The sequence below is a fragment of the Tenrec ecaudatus genome, chromosome 15 (assembly GCF_050624435.1).
Source record: "Tenrec ecaudatus isolate mTenEca1 chromosome 15, mTenEca1.hap1, whole genome shotgun sequence".
In the NCBI taxonomy this organism is placed as follows: domain Eukaryota; kingdom Metazoa; phylum Chordata; class Mammalia; order Afrosoricida; family Tenrecidae; genus Tenrec; species Tenrec ecaudatus.
This window is the reverse complement of record NC_134544.1, coordinates 115,810,893-115,822,960: the sequence shown is the minus strand read 5'-3', so window position 1 is coordinate 115,822,960 and position 12,068 is coordinate 115,810,893.

The following is a 12,068-nucleotide window of genomic DNA, read 5'->3' as shown; positions in this document are numbered from 1 at the left end:
CTCGTACAATTCTTATCACAATCTATATATACATCCATGTATCAAGCACATTTGTACATTTGTTGCCATCATCATTCTCAAAACATTTGCTTTCTACTTGAGCCCTTGGTATCAGCTCCTCATTTTAAAAAATCACTTTATTAGGTGCTCCTACAACTCCTATCACAATCCATACATACATCAATTGTGTAAAGTACATTTGTACATTCCTTGCCCTCATCATTCTCAAAACATTTGCTCTCCACCGGTTCTGTTCATTTTATAGTAAAAATACTTGTACCGTAATCCTGGGTAGTCTATAATGCAGAATAAAGTGTAGGTATCTGTTTTTGCAGCCTCTCATGATAGTTCTAACACCCTCCAAGGAGTAGTATTGACCATATTGGGAAAAACTAGCTTAGACTATCAGCAAGCTATTCATTCTGGCTATAAATTTTACTACAGTTTCTCAGAGTAATACCATGGAATTTATGATTTTTGTTCTTAAAAGAGGTTTTATTTAACATTTTTTTTGATTTAACATAATTTGTGATCATATTCAAAAATCAAATTATTTTTAAATTGTTTTATTAGGGCCTCATACAACTCTTATCACAATCCATACATACATCAATTGTGTAAAGCACATTTGTACATTCACTGACCTCATCATTCTCAAAACATTTGTTCTCCACTTAAACCCCTGGCATCATCTCCTCATTTTTCCCCTCCCTCCCAGCTCCCCATAAATATCAAGTAATTATTGTCAAAATGTTGCCAATGTTGGCAATAATTTCCCCTCTTAGGGATTTCTGTTGTTGCTTATGCAATCATTCAACAAATAGCAGATGCTGGTTCTGTGCTAGATAGTGTGCTAGACACCGAGTGTACATCAAAATGAAGAAAGGATATGCTAATGTGTGCCTACACAGGAGAAACTAGGAAGTTAACAGTCATAATCTGCTGCTGCTGTCTGAGACATCTTATTTGCTCCATTTTTCTTACTCTTCCATTAGGAAAATAAGTAGAACTTGCAGTCAGCAGGCTTTAAATTCAACCAAAAACTAGGCCTTAAAGTAAAGGGAACAAGGATCAAGATGGCAGTTTGCACCTAGTTAACAACAAGATGTGTGTGGGTGTGTGTGTGTGTGTGTGTGTGTGTGTGTGTGTGTGTGTGTGAGATATTTTGGTCTGTCTGAATTCCCAAGACTGCACCAGACTAGGAAGATCTCATTGCTACAGTCCCATAATTCAAAGGACCTTTCAGAAAATCTAAGTTTAGTCTTGGTTAACTAAGCTACTTTCAGGTATTTCATTTTTATTGTTGAAGTTACTATTGTGCTGTTTTTTGTGTTGTTATTTTTTGACTTGTACAATCTAGTGGTTGGCATATTCTACGTGAATGGAAGAAAATGTACAGTAGGCAGAAAGTATTTTGACAACAGACAGAATTAAGTTCAAATATGGTTTCCTTCATTCCAAGTTTCTGTAAAATTAAGGAAGCTCTTGAATCTTTGAGATATGCAATTCATCCTCTATTGAACGTGGATGTAGATGGGCTGTTGCTGGAGCACATCCTGGCCCATCAGCCGTGAGGACGATGTTCCCAATTAGAGCAGCCAGTCCACAGAAAGGACCACATGGCCGCCCCCACTAGGAGACATAGTGCCCCTCACTGACCCTTAGCTCTATAGGGGACAACATCAGAGACACAGTGTGGGAATTGCACCCAATCTGATCCCACCACACAGAGGCAAAACATTAAGGGGGTACAACAGAACAGAAAGGGAATGGAGTGGCGAGGTCCCCAGGGAATGCTGAAGATGGACTTTGGGGCCAGGGCGTGGTGCCCCACAGACTGGATGGTAAAACACTCCAAAAGGCCAACAAGCAATCCTTGAACTAACTACAAGCTTTTCTTTCTTGTTGTGTTTTGTTGTCATTGGTTTGTTTTTGTTGTTTTATTGTATATTGTTGCTTGGTTTTGTTCTGTCTTGTTTTTGTGCATGTTGTCATCTCCGCAGGTCTGTCTAAATAAGATAGGCTAGATGAACAATCTGGAGGAGAAGACAATGGGACTGACAGTACCATGGGGACATGGGAGAAGGGGAGGAAGGGGGAAAGGCAATGGTGTTAACAAAACCAGGAACAAGGGAACAATAAGTGATCCAAATCGGTGGTGAGGAGGGTGTGGGAGGCCTGGTAGGGCGTGCTCAAGGGTAATGTAACCAAGAGGAATTGCTGAAACCCTGGTGGGGACTGAGCATGATAGTGGGACAGGAGAAAAGTCAAAGGAAATAGAGGAAAGAGCTGGGAGGCACAGGGCATTTATAGAGGTCTAGATAAAGACATGTACATATGCAAATATATTTATATATGAGGATGGGGAAATAAATTTATGTGCATATATTTATAGGTTTAGTACTAAGGTAGCAGAAGGACATTGGGCTTCCACTCAAGTACTCCCTCAATGCAAGAATACTTTCTTCTATTAAATTGGCATTCTATGATGCTCACCTTCTCAACACAACCGCTGAAGACAAAGCGGGTGAACAAGCAAATGTGGTGAAGAAAGCTGATGGTGCCCAGCTATCAAAAGATATAGTGTCTGGGGCCTTAAAGGCTTCAAGGTAAACAAGCAACCATCTTGCTCAGAAGCAACAAAGCCCACATGGAAGAAGCACACCAGCCTGTGTGATCACGAGGTGCTGAAAGTATCAGTTATCAGGCATCAAAGAACAAAAATCATATCATTGAGTGCTCACCTCCCTGACTGCTGGAGACAAACGGGTGCATAAGTAAATGTGGCAAAGAAAGCTGATGGTGCCAGCTATCAAAAGAGATAGCATCTGGGGTCTTAAAGGCTTGAAGGTAAACAAGCAGCCATCTAACTCAGAAGCAACAAAGCCCACATGTAGAAGCACACCACCCTGTGAGATCACAAGATATCAAAGGGATCAGGTATCAGGCATCATCAGAACAAAAAAAAATTGCCATAGTGAATGAGGGGGGGGGAGTGCAGAGTGGAAACACAAAGCCCATTTGCAGGCCACTGGACATCCCATTGCAGAAGGGTTTCAGGAAGGAGATGAGTCAGTCAGTGTGCAATGTAGCGACTATGAAAAATACAACTTTCCTCTAGTTCCTAAATGCTTCCTCTCCCCCTACCCCCCACTATCATGATCCTATTTCTACATTGCAAGTCTGGCTAGACCAGAGGTTGTACACTGGTACAGATAGAAACTGGAAACACAGTGAATCCATGGTGAATGATCCCCTTAGGACCTGTGGTGTGAGTGGTGATACTGGGAGGGTGGGCTGGAAAGAGGGAACGGATTTCAAGATTCTACATGTGACCTCCTCCCTGGGGGACAGACAACAGAAAAGTGGCTGAAGGGAGACATCAGACAGGGCAAGATAGGACAAAATAATAATATATAAATTATCAAGGGTTCATGAGGGATGGAGTAGTGGAGAAGGAGGGGAAAAAATGAGAACCTGATGCCAGGGGCTTCAGTGAAGAGCAAATATTTTGAGAATGATGAGGGCAATGAATGTACAAATGTTCTTTATGCAATTGATGTATATATGGACTGTGATAAGAGTTATATGAGCCCCTAATAAAATGATTCAAAAATTTAATAATAAATAAATAAATGGGCTGTTTCATTATTTAATGAGAATTACATGAGACTTATGTATGTGTGATAGTCTACTTAGATGACTGATGACTGAATGTCTTGTTTTAAAAAATCAACCACTGAAATTTTACTACAAAATAAATTCAACTCAAAGTAAAATTCTCACAACTGGACCAATAGGTAACATCAGGTTAAATGGAGGAAAGGTTGAAGTTGTCAAGAATTTTGTCTTGCTTGGATCCACAATCAATACTCATGGAAACCGCACTCAAGAGATAAAAAGACATATTGCATTAAGTAAATCTGCTGCACAAGACCTCTTCAGAGTGTTGAAGAACAAGGATGTTACTTTGAGCACTAAGGTGCACCTGACCCAAGCCATGACATTCTCCATTGCCTCACATGCATGTGAAAGTTGGCCATTGAATAAGGAAGACTGTAGGAGAATCAATGCATTTGAATTATGATGCTGGAGAAAAATATTGATAGTTCCATAGACTGCTAAAAGGACAAACTGATATAAATTGGAAATAGTAAGACCAAAGTGGTCCTAAGAGGCAAGGATGGCAAGATTCTGTCTCACATACTTGGACATACTATCAGGAGATCTCAGTCCCTGGAGAAGGATATCATGTTTGTTAAAGAGGAAGGGCAGCGAAGGAGGGGAAGGCCCTCACTGGGATGGATTGACAGTGGCTACATCAATGGGTTACGACATAGGAACAATTGTGAGGATGGCGCAGGACCGTGCTGCTTCACTCTGTTGTGCATACGGTCACTATGAGTCATAGCTGACTTGATGACACCTAACAACAACAACATTGGAAAAATATATATGGTAAGAAACAATAAACAAAGCCATGTGCCAAAAAGTATCGGTTGACATTCAACCATTTCAAAAGGTCACATGTGGCCAAGAATTGATGGTATTGAAGATGTCCAAGCTGTTCAAGCTAAACACATTGGCAAAACACAAGGCTCCAGGAACTGAAAAATGCTAAATGAGATGTTTCAACAAATATGCAATGCTGGAAGCAGTCATTTGTTCAGGACAAAAAATTTAGGTGACTTCTTGGCCAATTTGAAGTCTAGGTGCACCCAATCCAAAACTTCCTCTTTTCAACCACCTCACATGCATGTGAAAACCTTATAATGAATAAGGAAGACTGAAGGAGAATGTATATATTTGAATTTTTGGTGGCAAAGAATACTGATTTTATCATGAATGCCAGAAGAATGAACAACTCTGTTTTGAAAGCAGTCTAGCCTGGGTTCTTTGTAGAAGGCAGGAGAACACAACTCATGTACTCTGGGCATATTATTAGAAGAAATCACTTCCTGGAGAAGAACATCCTAGAAGGTTCAGGACTCACAATAACTAGTGAGACGGCACAAAAACTGGGATGGCTTAGCTTCTGTTTTGCTTTGAGTCATGATGAGTCAGAACCAGCTCAATGGCACTTAACCTCAACAACTAAAGGGTCCGTAATCAGAGAACTGGATACAAAGGTAAATGAATCTTTAGTTTGTCTGGTGGTCATGTAACCATTTGATATTCACTTAAGCTTATTAGTCTCTGATTAGATTCAATATTATTTTATTTAGTTTTAAATGTGTCTTCTTTTACATATTCAATTATTATTGGAGTTTAGGACATCTCTATTGTAGTACAGTTATGACTAGATTGTGAAAAACAGATAAGTCAGCAATAGCAAGCATTATGTCTGTGCATAATTAGTGGTTCTTAATACTTTCTATGACTATTGGAGTAAATGAAACAAAAATAATAACTAATTCTATAGAGAAACCAATCCTTAAAGAGGTTAATTTGAAATATCAGATGGTCATAGATGAAACCAGGATGAATAACACATATTTCTACCTCCAAAACGATATTATTTTCAAAATTCGTTGTCACTGAGTCACTTTCAACTCATAGCAACCCTGTGGTTTCAAACTGATGATCTTGTAGTTAGCCGTCCAACATGTAACCTCTCAAACTACAGCCCGCGGGCCATATGCAGCCCGGCAAGGACATTTACCCGGCCTGCCGGATGTTTTTGCCACCACTGTCTGTCCTACTTAACAGCCGACTCATCCAGTGTGCATAGAAATTTGTTCATAGTTTTTTAAACTCAGACCCTCCAACAGGCTGAGGGACAGTGAACTGGCCCCCTGTTTAAAAAGTTTGAGAACCCCTGCTGTACACTGTTGGGGCTCCTCATACTATATTAGAGAGAGAAATTATTCTAAGTAAATCTAAGTTTCAGCTTTTAAAATTTCTCTGATGAATGATATGGTCCAATGGCTTTCTTTATGTTCAGTATTCATTAGGCTATTTTCTATCATTCAGATATTAAATAAGGAAAATCTTTGGGCTTGGTCCTGGAAACTCTTTACTCATCTTTTAAACTGTATTTAGATAGCAAATCTTTATTCATGGCTTAATTGCCTCCTACTTGCTAATTCACTTAGTATCATTCATACATACTCAGCTCCTACTGTGTTAGTTTCTGAAACTAAAAGGCATTTGCTCCACAGAAGTCTGTGGCCTACCAACAGAGCCCTGATTCCATTCTATGCCTTGAAATGTCCAAAAGCCACCTTCAGTATTTTACACATACATTTCTGATCACTAAACTGCAAAGGCAACCAGAATAAAACCTGGGTAGAAGGGAGATTCCATGCCCCTGGGCAGTCTTCTTGATAAATTTGCAAAAGCAAAAAGAGATAGTTTGCTTACAGGAAAGACCGATAGGTCATTTGGAACCTACACACACAAGATTTAGGAAATTCGGCCTAAGCGAGTCTTCCTCGGAGTAAACACAAACACAAAAGAATCCCCACCTGTGGGTTTCTGAAATTCCAACTGTTCACGGGCATAGAAAGTCTTGTCTTTCTCCTGCAGTGGCGCTGGCGGTTCAAACTGCTGATCTTGTAGTTAGCACTCCAACACCTAATCACTATGCCACCAGGACTACTACATTCCTCAGAACATTTCCACATTTCCTCCCTCCTTCTCTGTATGTGTCTGTCTGTCTCTGTCTCTCTCGTCCTCCCATATTCCACCCTGTTTAATTAATTTTAAAACCTGTGGTTGTTGTCACAAAATTTGTTATCAATGATGTCTGGGGAAAGCAATTTTTAGCAATTAGCTTTCTATGGAAGGAATCAAACCCCTGCTGAACTCTGTAATCATGCCATTAGTCTTGCATTGTTCTTTGGACTCAGGCGACAGAGTTTTAACAATATGTAGGTCCATTCCCATTTCCCTTTCTTCGCTTCTTGTATGACAAATAAAATTTGTTTTTCCTCACTGTTAACATTTGCGGTAATATTTAGTAAGAAACAAGGTCCAGTAGTATCTGTTATTGTTTCAGCCAAAGAGGAGACCAGGTTGATTCAAAATGCTAGACAGAAGGAAACAGTGGGGTTTGCTACCTCAAAACTGCTTCAAAGATTTAGTGAAAATCAAACAACTTATATACCTTAAACTATGTGGAAAGCTGGGGTGGTGGTGAAATCATTAAGAGTTTTACAATGATCAGAGGACCTCAAACCATGTGAGCAGGCTTCACAGGAGACCTACGTTTCTCCAGGGGTTGTCAAGCCATCGCCATCTCCTGAGGCCTCATGTTCCATTGTTCATCTAAATGGCCCTGCTTGTTGGCCATTGTTTCCTGAATTAAAACATCCTTCCCAATTAAGTTTTTTAAAGAATTTTTACCGGAAGGGAGAGGGATGTAATATTTTGAGTTTTTAACAAGCTACGTTTAAACTATATAATACTTCTAGTACTTAATTTATAACAAGCTAACTCTTACATGCCCTGTATCAGTAACTCTCCCCTGGAAAGGTGCCAAGTATTATAATAGACAATGGGTATACACTGGTGAAGTAAAATATAAACCTAGTTCTGCTTCTAAATTTTATGGCAATTGTGAAGAGTATTGAAAATTATCATGAACTCTCAGAAGAACACACAAACCTATCTTGGAAGAATAGTCAGAATGCTTCAATGCTCCTTAGAAATGAGAATGGCTAAACGTGGTCTCATACAATTATGACTTGCTATCAAAAGGGACCAATCCCTGAAAGAGGACATCATGTTTGGTCAAGTGAAGGATCAATGAAAATAAAGAAAGGCCACAAAGGAGATGGACGGACACAGTGGCTGCAACAATGGGCTCAAGCATTGGAACAATTGTGAGAATGGCACAGGACTGGGCGAGCTTCCTTCTTTTGTGTATAGGGTCTCTATGATTCAAAATGGATTCAAACACAATATTTGGTCCTGGAAACCCTTTTCTTATCTTAAGCACTGTATTTAGATACCTAATATTTATTCATGGTTTTAATTATCTCCTACTTGCTAATTCACTTAGCATTATTTATACTTACTCAGCATTAGTATCTGAAACGAAAGACATTTTGTTCCAACAACATTGTAATGACAGAGAAAGCTGCTAGTCAAATAATGATGCTATTCCCTGATGCTCACCTTCCCAATACGGTCACTGAAGACAAAGTACGTGCATAAGTGAATGTGGTGAAGAAAGCTGATGGTGCCTGGCTATCAAATGATATAGTGCCCAGGGTCTTAAAGGCTTGAAGATAAACAAACAGCCATCTAGTTCAGAAGCAACAAAGCTCACATGGAATAAGCACATCAGCCTATGTGATCATGAGGTGTCAATAGGATCAGGTATCAGGAATCAAAGACAAAAAATCGTATGATTGTGAATGAGGGGGAGTGCGAAGTGGAGACCCAAGGCCCATCTGTAGACAACTGGACATCCCCTTACAGAAAGGTTGCAGAGAGGAGACAAGCCAGTCAGGGTGCAATACAGCACCAATGAAATATACAACTTTCCTCTAGTTCTTTAATGCTTACTCCCCCACCCCCACTATCATGATCCCAATTCTACCTTACAAATCTGACTAGACCAGAGGATGTACACTGGTACAGATAAGAGCTAGAAACTTAGGGAATCCAGGACAGATAAACCCATCTGGATCAATAAGGAGATAGTGATACCTGCAGGGGGAGGGGAAGGTGGAGAAGAAAGGTAGATCACGATGATCTACATATAACCCTCCTGGGGGACAGACAACAAAAAAATGGGCGAAGGGAGACATCAGACAGTGTAAGACATGAAAAAGTAATAATTTGTAAATTATAAAGGATTCGTGAGGGAGGGAGGGTGGGAGAGAGAGAGGAAAAAATGAGGAGCTGATACTAAGGGCTCAAGTAGAAAGAAAATGTTTTGAGAATGATGATGGCAACAAATGTACAAATATGCATGACACAACAGATGCATATATGAATTGTGATGAGTTGTATGAGCCCTCAGTAAAATTATTTTTTAACATAAATAAGTAATGACGCTAAAAGATTCAAAACTACAATTGGGAATTGCTGCCAAATATTATAAAGTGAGATATATTGTATTATTAAGGCTTATTATGTTTAGGGAGATCAGAAAGGTAACGCTGAGGAAACGTTGATTTAACTGAGATCTAAGGGATAAGGATGGGCTTACTAGACAAAAGGAAACAAGGAGACAAAGGGATTTCAGACAGAGAAACATGCGCAAAGACATGAAGTGTGACAATTTTTGAGACTTTCAAGTCTGGCCACATAATGAAGAACAGGTAGTCTTCAAACCATACTTACAACTATACTTTATAATATGTATACCTTATCATTATCAAAAAAATTTAAAAAGAACCCACAGATTGGGAAAAATATTTGGCAAGGATGTATCAAATAAAGGAATAATTTCAAAAATCTATAGATAACTCTGTGATAGGTAGGTTTATTGTGCCAACCTGGCCAATAAACACATGCAGGATTAATAAGGTTACAGTTTAATTGGAGGGCAAAGACAAAAATGGCTTGGCAAGCCTCACCTTTCTGTCTCATGCTCTCTGATGATCGGACCAGTGTGCAGCTGCCTTAGCTAGTTCTCTGCCTCAACCTGCGAGCTACACTACCTGTGCAATACCCAACCCTTAGATCTTGTCACTGTAGTTTGAGGTTTCTTTGAGACCTGCTTCTCCACACTGCTGGTGTATACATCACTTGAGCTGGGGCTGTCAGACCCTATCATCTGGCTGACTATTGGTGACCTGCCCTGCTGTTTGCTGTCTGTGGCCGAACTGCCTGTATTGTTCTACAGAAGACTCAGCTGTCTGCTTTCTTGACTTGCACCCAGCAGCCTTAATGAGTTGAAGGACTGCCAGTATATTAACTATCTCACAGAAATGAGTTGAACTGAGCCCTCTATACTGCTCTGTGGACTAACTAGTTGTTTAGGTCTTCGTGTTGTATTTATGTACATCTCTATCTCCATATCTATATCAATATCCATATCTATGTATATATTGTTTCCCTAGAGAACCCTGTCTAACACAAACTCCAGCACCTTAAAAAGAAAAGTACAAATAACCCAATAAAAATAGGCAAAAATGCAAATAGACAATTTACTAAAGATCCAGGAGATCAATTAAATATCCAGATGACCAGCAATAATATGAAGAAAATCTCATGTTAATTCACCATAAGAGGAAAACAAATCAAGACAAGCTACCACCTCACACTGACACTCTTTACCAAATTTTTAAAAATTAAAAATACAAGAGGATGTGGAAAGATTGGACTGCTCATCCATTGCTCGTGAGATTGCAGAATGGTACAAACCCTGTGGATAACAGTATGGCACTTCTTAAAAAAAAAATCTATTGGGGGCTCTTACAGCTCTTATTAACAATCCATATATTAATTATATCAATCACATTTGTGCAAATGTTGTCATCATCATTTTCAAAAAAATTTCTTCCTACTTGAGCCCTTGGTATCAGCTCCTCTTTTTTCCCCTCCCTCCCCCTCTTTAGGAACCCTTGATAAATTATAAATTATTGTTATTTTCATATCTTTCACAGTTCTCTGTCTCCCTTAAACCAAATTTATGTTGTTCATTCCCTGTGGGGTGGGTGTTATGTGCCAATCATTGCAATCAGTTCCCTACTTTCTCCCCTTTACCTCCCCACCTTCCTCCTACCCTCAGTGTGTTGCTATTCCTATTACTGTTCCTGGGGGTTTAGCTGCCCTGGATTTCTGTGTTGAGAGCTCTTATCTGTACCAGTGTACATGCTCCAGTCTAGCTAGAATTGTAAGATTGAATTGGGTTGTTATGGGTGGGTGGCAGGGGAAGCATTAAAGAACTAGAGGAATGTTGTGTGTTTTGTTAGTGCTATACTGCACCCTGGCTGACTCGTTTGTTCCTTGTGACTCCTTCTATGAGGGGGGTGTTCAATTGTCTGTAAATGAGCTTTGGCTCTCCACTCAACACTCCTAATTCGCATCCATATAATTGGGTTTTTTTTTTCTTCTGATGCTTGATAGCTGATTCTGTCGATACCTCATGATCACACAGGCTTGTGTACTGCTTTCATGTGGACTTTGTTGCTTCCCTGCTAGATGGCCACTTGTTTAACTTCAAGCCTTCAAGACCCCAGACACTATATCTTTTAATAGCCTGGCACCAGCAGCTTTCTTCACCACATTTGCTTATGCACCCATTTGTCTTCAGCAATTGTGTCATGAAGGTGAGCATCACAGAATGCCAAGTTATTAAAACTAAGAGTTCTTGCATTGAGGGAGGGCTTGAGTAGAGGCCCAATGTCCCTTTCCCTTGCCTCCTCTCCCATGCCCTGCCAAAGCCATCAGTCTGTTGTTTTCTCCTTGGGATTGCTTATCCTGCCTATCCTATAGAGAGAGACATAGAAAAAGAAAAAAAAAAGAAAAGGCCTATAAATGGTCCCAGGCCTGTCTACTGACTTTTATGAATGTTTTCCCATTGAGTCTGATAAGGTGCCAAGGCCCTGCCCCACTAGTCAGAAGTCTGCTTTTGGGATTCCATGGGAACTTTGTTGCTTTGCTCCCCTTACTGCTCTGTTTGGCTCCCTTTGTGTTTCACCCTGATGTGTGTGTTGTGGGGAGTGCGGGGGGTTTGGGGTGTCAGGTGGGCATACTTCCCGCATTGTGTCTCCAGGGCTGTTTCCCTTAGCAGTGTGAGTCAATGAGCGGACACCGTGTCTCCTGGTGGCTCTGGCCTTACAGTCCTCTCTGAGGATTGGCTGCTCTGAGCAGGAATGTCATCCTCAAGATTTGGTGGGCCAGGATGAGGTCCACAAGAATGGCACTTCCTTAAACAAATGCTCATGATCCTACAATCTCTCTACTTTGTATATACCCCAAAGAAATAAAGAACAAAACAAAAACAGGTATGTGCTAAAATGTAAAAAAAGAAAAGGGAAAAAAATGACTAGGGCAAAGAATGTACAGATGTGCTTTATACAATTGATGTATGTATATGTGTGGATTGTGATAAGAGTTGTATGAGCCCCTAATAAAACGTTTAAAACAAAACCAAGAAAACCAGG